General features: G+C 37.3%; 1 protein-coding gene and 1 long non-coding RNA gene across 3 annotated transcripts in view; one reads left to right on the top strand and one right to left on the bottom strand.

The window, feature by feature from the left end:
* The window catches only part of LOC135214915 (cGMP-specific 3',5'-cyclic phosphodiesterase-like), a 331952-nt gene that overhangs the window by 192522 nt on the left and 129430 nt on the right, over positions 1–10000 (top strand). The window lies entirely within an intron of this gene.
* The window catches only part of LOC135214916 (uncharacterized), a 286642-nt gene that overhangs the window by 202130 nt on the left and 74512 nt on the right, over positions 1–10000 (bottom strand). The gene's annotated exons all lie outside the window — the stretch shown is intronic.

The raw sequence follows: 10000 nt of genomic DNA, 5'->3' as shown, positions 1-10000 counted from the left end.
CTCGGAATCCTCTTCCCAATCACACAAAGCTGCTTATTATGTGATTAGAATGTCAGGAAAAAATTAAAGATATTAATTCGCGTATCTGTCTTGGATTACCTTTTGGGACAATTGCCATCTTCGTGGTATTCTTCCTTGTGGTACCACGGCATGTTAAGAAATGAAAAAAAAATTACATTTAAAAGATGTAAAATATTGATGCGGGCATTACTTAATGATTCTAATAAACAAGATGATACAGCATCCGTAAGCAAGCGACATGGAAGGCCACCATTTGTTTGTGTGTACTGATAACAATTTTGACAAGTTAAATCCTCCTTGCCTACATTTTGATAACATCAAATGTATTTTGCAGGTAGATACTTCCGGGGAATAGACACTCACCAAAACTCCACTAAAATAATACACCAGCATCATCTTCCCAATAATTCTTTATTCCACACACCGTTGGACTGTGCAAGATGCTGTGCAATAGGAAGCCATAAGTTCACGCGAAGAAGCAACACATTACAACCATAAAACAACCCTTGTATCTTAACAATTTACGTAGTTGTATCTCTATATTCATTAATTTGCTAATATATTTTTCCTGATCTCTTCTTTTTTTTATTTTCTATTACCTTCTTTCAAATCAGCACTATATCCTTTGGAAGCTTGAATTGTCAGTCAGTGTCCCCTGTGGGTTTGTTCCATATGAATATAATTCATCTTCCGAATAAAAATATAATAACAATAACCACCTTAGGGGAAGATCCCCAAGAAGAGACGTGCAAGGTGCAAATACGGGCCACTTTGCAGAGAAAATTCTTTAATAATGTTGAAAACACTACTGCGTTAAGAGAGATTCCCTAGCGTGGCAAAGGATCAGACATTTTTGGGGGAGCTTTTATATCGCAAATGGGTTCACGATAATGAGAAGGATTTGCGTCTTTCATAAAACAAATTCCAGAGGCGCATTCTGCGCAAATTGAGATTTCCGCGAAAGCGAAGGTTGTCCACGTGGAAATTCTTTGACAGCTTTTGTGATCGCTTACGAGGATTACAGATTCACTCACCGATCTATCACTCAACCTCATGAAAGGGAATGGATATAAGATTTCAAGGCAATTGTGAGCGATTCCTTAATTCTGTTGATCGCCGAGATTGAGGCATCGTAAACCTTTGAATGAATGCTAATCGAATTTCCTCCAAGAAATGTGGAAAGTTGGAAATGACCTAGATTAGGATATTTTTCAAACTGACAACATTCATTAAGCACCAACAGGCTATTCCGACAAATCACTGAAATTAAATCAGAACAATAAATAAAAACCAAGTGGTCCAAATATAATTGACTACAACTCTAAACACCTAGGATTTCACAATACAATATCATCTTGAATTCTCGAATCGAGACGTTTGACAGAATTACTTACTATAGAACCCTTCCTGTCAAAATGACGACAACATTAGAGTAATTTTGCATAAACATTCAATAATCGTGTTACAAACGGGAAAAACTATCGATACGCATTAAGTTCTTTACACTATGGAAATATCTTTTAATTTGTTCAAGAACTAGCTGAGTGTCTAGAGTATTTAATAGGACAAATTAGCATTTTATATATTTATTTTAACATGTTTTCCTTGCTCTCCTCTTTCACACTTAAACAGGCTTCCTTTATTCGCTTCACACTTCATCGACAAATGATTACAAATATGTGCAAGTATAAGGGCCATTGACAGGCTTAAATACACTTCAATGATGTGTGTGTGTGTGTGTCGGGATGTATATACAGAAGAAGTTACACATCCTCTTACATTAGCCTACTGCAAAAACCGGCAAACACTGTGTTACATAATTTGTCGAACTTTGAAATGCACATCCTGCTTCTTCATGCCATGGGCCAGATAAGATAATCGAGTGAACCGTCCCATCGGCTTTTACATTAAAGGACGATATTCTAAATCTACTGTATATATATCACTGGAGCAGGTTTACGAACTTACGAACTCGCTTTTTTAAAGCTGGTATTAATCAGTTTTCCAATTCATTTTCATATACCGCAGCCTGACAGTTTTATGCGCTTAACCCCTTCTCTCTTCAATCCCTTCATCCGACCGATCCCACTCTATTCTCGTCTCTTTTGATTGTCTCTTTCGGCGGCAAATTCTCAGAGGAAATCATATTCTTCCAATCGCTTCCAAATGACGTCAATCTTCCCAGACTTAATAAAAAGATCATTATACCCAACTCATTTCTCACTCGGCTACTCTCCAGACCTCCCGACGGTGGGATTGTGCGTTGTTTTGCTAACTTTCCACTAAACACCATCTTATCCTATCTTCTCCCCACTTCTCCTCTCTCCCTCGCTCTAACAGAAGACTTCTCCCCCCACCTGCATCTTTCTTTCCTCCTTCCCTCCTCTCACTCCCCATTTGCTTTCAAGAGGTATTAAACTTTTTATGCTCATAGAACGCGTCCTCCCGACTACCTCCCCGATCATCTATCTCAATGATTGTTAGCAGAACAGATCGGAGGAGGTTGAAGGGCAACTGCCTCTGGAAACCCAACTGCCAGAAACACCCAAGAGTGATCTATCGTTCTTTATCACTACGAATAATTTCACGAGTAGATATGAACGCGTGGGACAAAAATGAAACCAATTAACAAACATCACGAGCACAATTTGTTTTTATTAAGGATATACGTAGAAGTAAGTTTATTTTTATATAGCAAGTATAAAAAAACACTTTAAGTATCCTATTTACTGGTATAATGATAGTAACCACTATTATGCAAAATCGCACTTGAAGATAATGACGGACAAATGATGCACAAACGTAACATATTCTCAAGAATCAGCAGTTCCGCTTGCAGCCGACCCTTCTACACATATAATCCGAATGCGCTAACGAAACCCAGTAAAGAAAAGTGAGAGAATAAATGGACTAAAATAAAAAAGAGCATCAGAATAAAAGCACTTGATCCCTTGTGGTAACCAACACACAGGAGCGAAATGACGGATGAATCTGGCGCTCATCACTCATGTAAATCCTCCCTTCTATCTTCTGCAACTAAGGGAGGAGGGAGAGGGAGGGTGACCGTCACGGATATTATTCCCAAAATCTGTTTGCTGACGGAAATTCTTTAGTTCATTGGTAAAACTCTTCGAATGATGAGTTAGGGTGGATTCAAAAAAGTAAAGCAGGTCTATTAATACAAAGTCTGTATTTCATTTACATGTAGTGGGAGTCAGCATTTTCGTTAACGATATTATAAAACGCCCATATAAATCCAATCTTGTTTGCGTAGGGGAGTTTACAGACGCATAAAGCTACCTTATTTTCATTATGGCGCTGTCTTCGTACAATCTTACGCAAAAACACACGAGCATCTAGATTGACATTATTTCACCTAACTGACAGGCAGTCCCATGAAAATAGATTTTGGTTAAATTTCTTGCAGATATCTCTCCGCCGCAAAATCTAAATAATATACTCAGGGAAATATTCTCTACCATAATCTAAAATAAAGTTAACTTGAGTATTATGAATGATAACGGTGCACCAGGGACACCGAGACAGGCATGCACCGAAATTACAGACGTGGACGATCTCAGCTTCGTCCGAATACTACTATATACCATCGTACCCTAATGAATAAGGGATAAGGGATAATCGAGAGCCTCAACGAGGTTATTCTCTCTCTCTCTCTTTCTCTCTCTCTCTCTTTAAGACATGAATTAACACATTCATCACTTCGCGTAAAGAATAATCCTTACAGGACAGCGAGACTACAGTCCAATAAACTATGATGAGGCATAATGAAGTCCTCAAGGCGCAGTACGATTCAAGCAACCTACTTTACAGAAAAATCACACCAAATGTAAGCACGAAATTGCTACTTTCAAGCAACGAAAGCATCTTCAATATGAAGTATGTATTTTCAACTGGAGATTCTGTAGCCAGTGCCGCGGACGATTAAAAAAAAATAGTAGAAGAAGAAGAAGAAGAAGAAGAAGAAGAAGAAGAAGAAGAAGACTTAGCCCTATCACGCGACCAAATGATATTACTGACGGGCAGACTGTAAGAGCGGCCGAGACTCATACAATTCATGACAAGCGAAGCAAAATCAGTCATTACTGGAGACGGGCTCATCTCTGGCGGCCGGGCCCGGCCCTAACGCTATTCAAATGCTAATATATCTCCAAAAGTATTAAGATAAAAGAAGAATGTTTTGGCACATAAAACCTTACGTCTTAATATTTCATCCATATAAGATTTATTTCTTAAATATTATAAATTCACTTTTAAATTATGTTTTAATTATTGTATTACAATTTTCTCAAAATTTATGATTTCAGCACCAAATTCCCATTGAATTCTCGAATACAGGCTTAGTTAAACTTTATCTTCTCACCTCCGCTATAAAGAATCATTTCGCATTGTGTCGTTTGTCATATTATTAGCAGTTTGATGGTGGAAGACTATTTGAAATGAAATTAACGATAACGTTTATGAATCAGAGAGTTCCGAGATCGTTAACCCTTTGATGGTTTACCTAGGTTTAACTTAAAGCTTCGCAAACTACCGTCTTTAGGGCGTCTTACTGGTAATTTTCTATTGAAACTTACGATCATGGGGAACCGATCCATTGGCGAGATTAAATTGAAATGATGTAAGATGATTAGTAGAGCAACAAAGAACAAAGATAAATTCATACAATCTCATTTACCTTTGTGTATCTGTATAACAGCTAATTTCTGGTGATATGATTTCAAACCTTAATGATTTACAGCGATATCGCTATTTACGTGGTATGGTGGAAGGAAAATTACGTTTTAAGCTTCTTGAACATCAGCAATCTGTCTACCTTCCAGTATCCCCAAACTGCAACCGAATTATTTCCAACAGGTTGGTTATTTTTACAAGTTCAAGCATTTTTTGCTTGAACCGGTTGTTTATGAGGTTTCTCAAAGGAGCTACTCATGAATTGTTTCCATCTCTATGATTCCATAGTATCTGTGATGCTATGAGTGCATATTTTATATATATATAATATATTATATATATAATATATATATATATATATATATATATATATAGTATATCAACATACATGTACATATACAGATACATAATGTATGTGTTACCCTCCTCCTTCTCAGTAGGTTGAATTCATACTTTTAAAAAAATGCCCTAACTCACTATTGGTGAATACTTGCAGATATACTTTGTTTTCGCATTACGTTTTTTTTTTCTTCAAATGTACGCCTACATTCTCACATGTCATGCCCTGCATACTCTCTCGATACAGGATGACATTGTACGAACGGCATGACTGATGGTATTATGTACAATACGCCCTATACACTGACATATATATATATATAGCGGTTTGCCAAATTCCCTTTCATATAGCACATCCAAATTACCAGCTACACACAGAAACACACGCGAACACAACCACCGTTGTGCCGATCGAACTATCAGTCATTGGGTTACCAATAATTCTTTCAAAGTTGCAAACTCAATTTCAAGCAACGCTATAGATCGAATGGTCGATTCTCTCTCACTCTCTGTTTGCCTTTGTAAACACAAGCCACACAAATGGTTCCGTAACTAAAGCCAGGGACACAACCCGGCACTAAACGCTCTGTTTCAGAACTGATCGAAGCAAACGGAGAGTGATTAATACTTTTATCCTATAAAGAAAACTAGGATATCTTTGGTATGGAAAACTAATTGTTGGTGGGTAGTATTTACTTCAGGATGTGAAAAAGTCGAACCATACTTGCCCGTAAATGATTACACGCAATATACAAGAATAAAACGAAACGGGTGTATTTATGAGTGTTTAGGAAAGAAACGGACTTACCGAGTAAAACCTAACACATTTTTACAAATCATTTCATCAAGAAACTATAATTAAGTAATATCCAATACACAACAGAGAGAAATAAATACATTAACATGTGTAGACAAAAAGGCTTACAATTGAAAGTCGTAATGTTTGCCATAGTCAGTGAAATCCTTACTCTTACTAAAGCCTTCTAATACAGAAGAGTAAATTTTTTTTAAATCTGGGCAGGAAACATGAAAGGCGTGCGTAAACAGGGCCGTTTCGTATCAAGTCAGTAAGTCTTGGCTTATATGCAACCAAATCCTAAAAACAATTCGCTTCAACTATGTCAATTTACAATCCTCGCGTTTCCACTGTCATTCCCTCCAAAGTTTACCAATTCCTCGAGGATAACGAGAGGAAATGAGTTGCAGATACATCTAGAGCTTGCGTGCTAAACATGTACGAAACAATTACTGTTTGAGCATCCGTGGCTTATGCAGCTTTGAGTTTGGTAGTTTTAGATATTATCATCTGCATCTCCCCCTCACACTAACCTTATTCGTGATAACAGTCAATCCTTTAATACATTCACTGCTGATTAAGTCTTTGTAATTATCTTTTCACAATGCACATAACATTAATAAAAAAAAATTCAGAAAGCACCATATGGTAATCAGGAAATGCAGTTCAAGTCCCTCTTCATTAATTTGATGTTGCAATTCCCTAAAACTACTCTTGGAGTCACTACGGAATCGAAAGCTCAGAATCCTTTTAATAAGAATGTTGTTATTTTCGTCACACTTCAAGAATCCTTTTAACCTGCAATACACAAACTTTGTATCTATAAATCACACATTCTTTGGAATTCTGACTTGCGACTCTTGGAAAATCTTTCCTGTTTCTGGCTTCAATAGTCACCGACATTAAGAACGCACTAAAATTCGTGGCAAGGCGCAGGGCATTTTAACAAAGAAACAAAAGCAAAACACTATGAAGAACTACATAACAGAGCGAATACGAAACCCACTAGTATGTTTGTTAATGTTAACTCTACTATATAACACACACTAATGACTATAACTTTATGTTAGAATAGTATTACAAGAGATAAAAGCCAAGGGAATAAATATTCAGTAAAAAACATAAACAAGTCTGGTAAGGTAACAGGAAAATCGCCATTCATTCCACTAGTAAACACAGTACCTTACATAAACGACAGGAAGGAGGGCAATGCTCCTTAGGTTGATGCGTCCTTTCGACTACAGTAGGGTTTCTTACGACAGGTTCCTTAGTTACGCTCTATGGCAGTTTCTATAAAATTCATATTGAACTCTAACTCATCAAAAAATACATGGATCTGCTCTTTATTTAAAATGAATATTTTAGAACCATATCAGCTTGGTTCTGTCCGTTTCCAATTTTCCTCTTTCCTTCATCATCTTCTGGACGATGTACTTTTTCCTCTCCAGCAATAGAAACAAGCAATTATCATCCTCGCATTTATCTCATTTACCTCTACAAAGCATGAATAGCCAAAGCAGACACTTAAAGTCTGAATAGTAACCAGATCATAAATTCTGGATTATACTCTATCTCTTCTGAGGTTTCTCATTTCCTTTTTTCCCCTCTTCTGCATCTGAAGCTAATGGTTCCCATTCCTTCTCGAACGCGAGATTCATAAAGGCTTATGAATAATGTTCTTGGGCTGTAAACCTGCTTTTATCGCTTCTTACCGCCGGAAAATATATCTTCATCCCTTCCTCGCCCCCGCCCGGTTCTTCTTGGCCTTCTTTACTCTGCTTCTCTCTTGCTCGCCTCTTTCATGTTCACTCGTCCGCCAATTTCGATTCTTTTATTCACGCATTGTTTTCTGATGTCTGTTATTTCTTACATTTCACTTTTTTTAGGCAACATTTGAACTACAAAAATTTTGCCTTTGATTGATATCTTTCTTCATTTCATTTACTCCTTTACGTTTTACGCTATTTTTTTCTACACAAGTAAATTCTTATACAAGTAACGACCGCTGTCTGGTAGTCAAGAAACTTTCTTTACTTAAGAGAGGTCCCTTTTTTGTTTTGAGCTGTGAATCATGTACCTGGCAAACAGTCGACTGTGGTAAACCGCAGACAGGGTAGAAAAAAGTACTTGTTTAAAACTAAAGGGTAGCACATTTTAAAATCACATTCAGAAAAGGAAGAAATATGCATGCACATTCTTTGTTGCGTGCACAAAATTTGCATACAGTACTTTAAGTTACTATATTCATATAGTATAGAAAGGTACGTATTTACAGGGGCTTAACTCTATGTAAATACAGAACAATCATAATCTGAAAGTTCATCAGTCCACAACCAAGTGATTTTGTATTTCAATATATAAATATTTCCGTGTTCTTTTCGTATATTTAGTGAAATAAACGTTTGTGACTGAAAGGATGTCGCAGTCGTCATTCTTTTCACTGTTAATCAGCAAATCATTTTCTTTTCAGCTTCTAATACATTTCGGCTATAGATCGAATCATTTGAAGCAAACCTTCACATAAATTTTCCTATTCAAGCAAAGGTAATTTCAGAAATTACGGGCAATGGCACGTCATTAAAAACACTACTGAGCAAACAATCTTATTCTTTGTGTCATTATTAGGAAAAATGAAAACATGAGGCCCGTGGAACACAGTACTCAACTGAGCTGCCTTGCTACACTTCTAGTGAATGCTCAAAATTCTCCTTCATATTATATAGTCCAATATAAAACTTTGAACAACTATTTATATATTGCAATAAAAAACTTTGAATAACTATCGGGCACCCGCTCCGACCCCTGCAGCCTATATGTTTGGTATAAACTTGAATCTGCCCTACGGGAACATATATCAGGTTGGGATCCTTCCACTAAGTTTTGTGATTTTTGGACCCATCAATTTTAAAGTAGATTTTTAAATTACCTATCCTGTTTCCACTTGGGAAAGGGATAGAAACACATCTGAACACCCCCTTACTTATAGATGTTTTCACTCAAGATAGGTCGAAACTGATAAAGTGGGACTGGAGAATTCGAGATGAGAAAAATGAACGCAAGGCACATACATAACAGATACATACATACATACATACATATATACATCCATACAGACAGAAAGACGGCCTACAAACCTCGACCAGTTAAACTCACACGCACTCAGCTAAGATGAACGAACGAAGAAAACAGCACGAACCTTGGGTCACGAAAACGACCTGAATTTCAACAGCCAATGGCACAATGTTATAGATGTTACGAGGATCTCGATGCCGTTCCGAGGGGGAAAAAACTATATTCAGCAATAAAAATTTGTGATTCAAAAGATAAGGGTACATTTTCCTTTAACGACGTCCTCCGTGCCTTTAGCGACGACCCAGGCCTCTTAACAAAAATAGCGGTAAGCGCGCCATTCCAGGAGATAATTCGAGAGCGCAAAAGGTCTATTTCCCGAAACCACAATAAGCCATCATAACGGCCATAAAATATCTTATAGCTGACCGCAGCAACACTGGAATAAGCTTTTTCGAGCTCTTTGCTCGGGTTTTACTATGTTCCGGTCGTATTTCGGCCATTTTAAAAATGGTTGCAGAGAGAGATGTTATGAATTCATCATCTTACAAGTTCATTTGTCTAGCTGAATTCGCATGTGTGCTCGGGTGCGAATAAAAAATAGAAAAGACACACACACACGGTTTTCACAGAGAGAGAGAGAGAGAGAGAGAGAGAGAGAGAGAGAGACTTAGGTTTTAAACGAACTTGGATGTGTTACGTTACAGAAGATAATAAAATTATGATAATTTGTTACAGGATGGAAAACTGGAAGCTTTTGGCACTTAGTGGGTATGAGAAGACAGGACGAGGGTATAAAAACTGTACTAAGTGGAAGGGGGAAATAAAAAGTTTAGTGGAAAAAAAGGGGGCATTTTCCGAGGTGCTGTTTCATCACAGAAGAGATCATGCGCAGGTACACTGGGTGATGGACGGGACTGACAAGAGGACAATGGGAGGAAAAGAAGGCAAGTGATGAAAATGGAGGGTGAGAGCTGCCTAACATTTTGGGGAGAATAAGTGGCTCTACTGGGAAGTAAATGCACTGTTTAATAAATGAATGGATCTCGGATTAAAATATGCAAATGAAAAGATCCACCGTCG

The sequence above is a fragment of the Macrobrachium nipponense genome, chromosome 46 (genome assembly GCF_015104395.2).
Source record: "Macrobrachium nipponense isolate FS-2020 chromosome 46, ASM1510439v2, whole genome shotgun sequence".
NCBI lineage: Eukaryota > Metazoa > Arthropoda > Malacostraca > Decapoda > Palaemonidae > Macrobrachium > Macrobrachium nipponense.
This window is presented reverse-complemented; position numbering and strand designations above follow the sequence as displayed.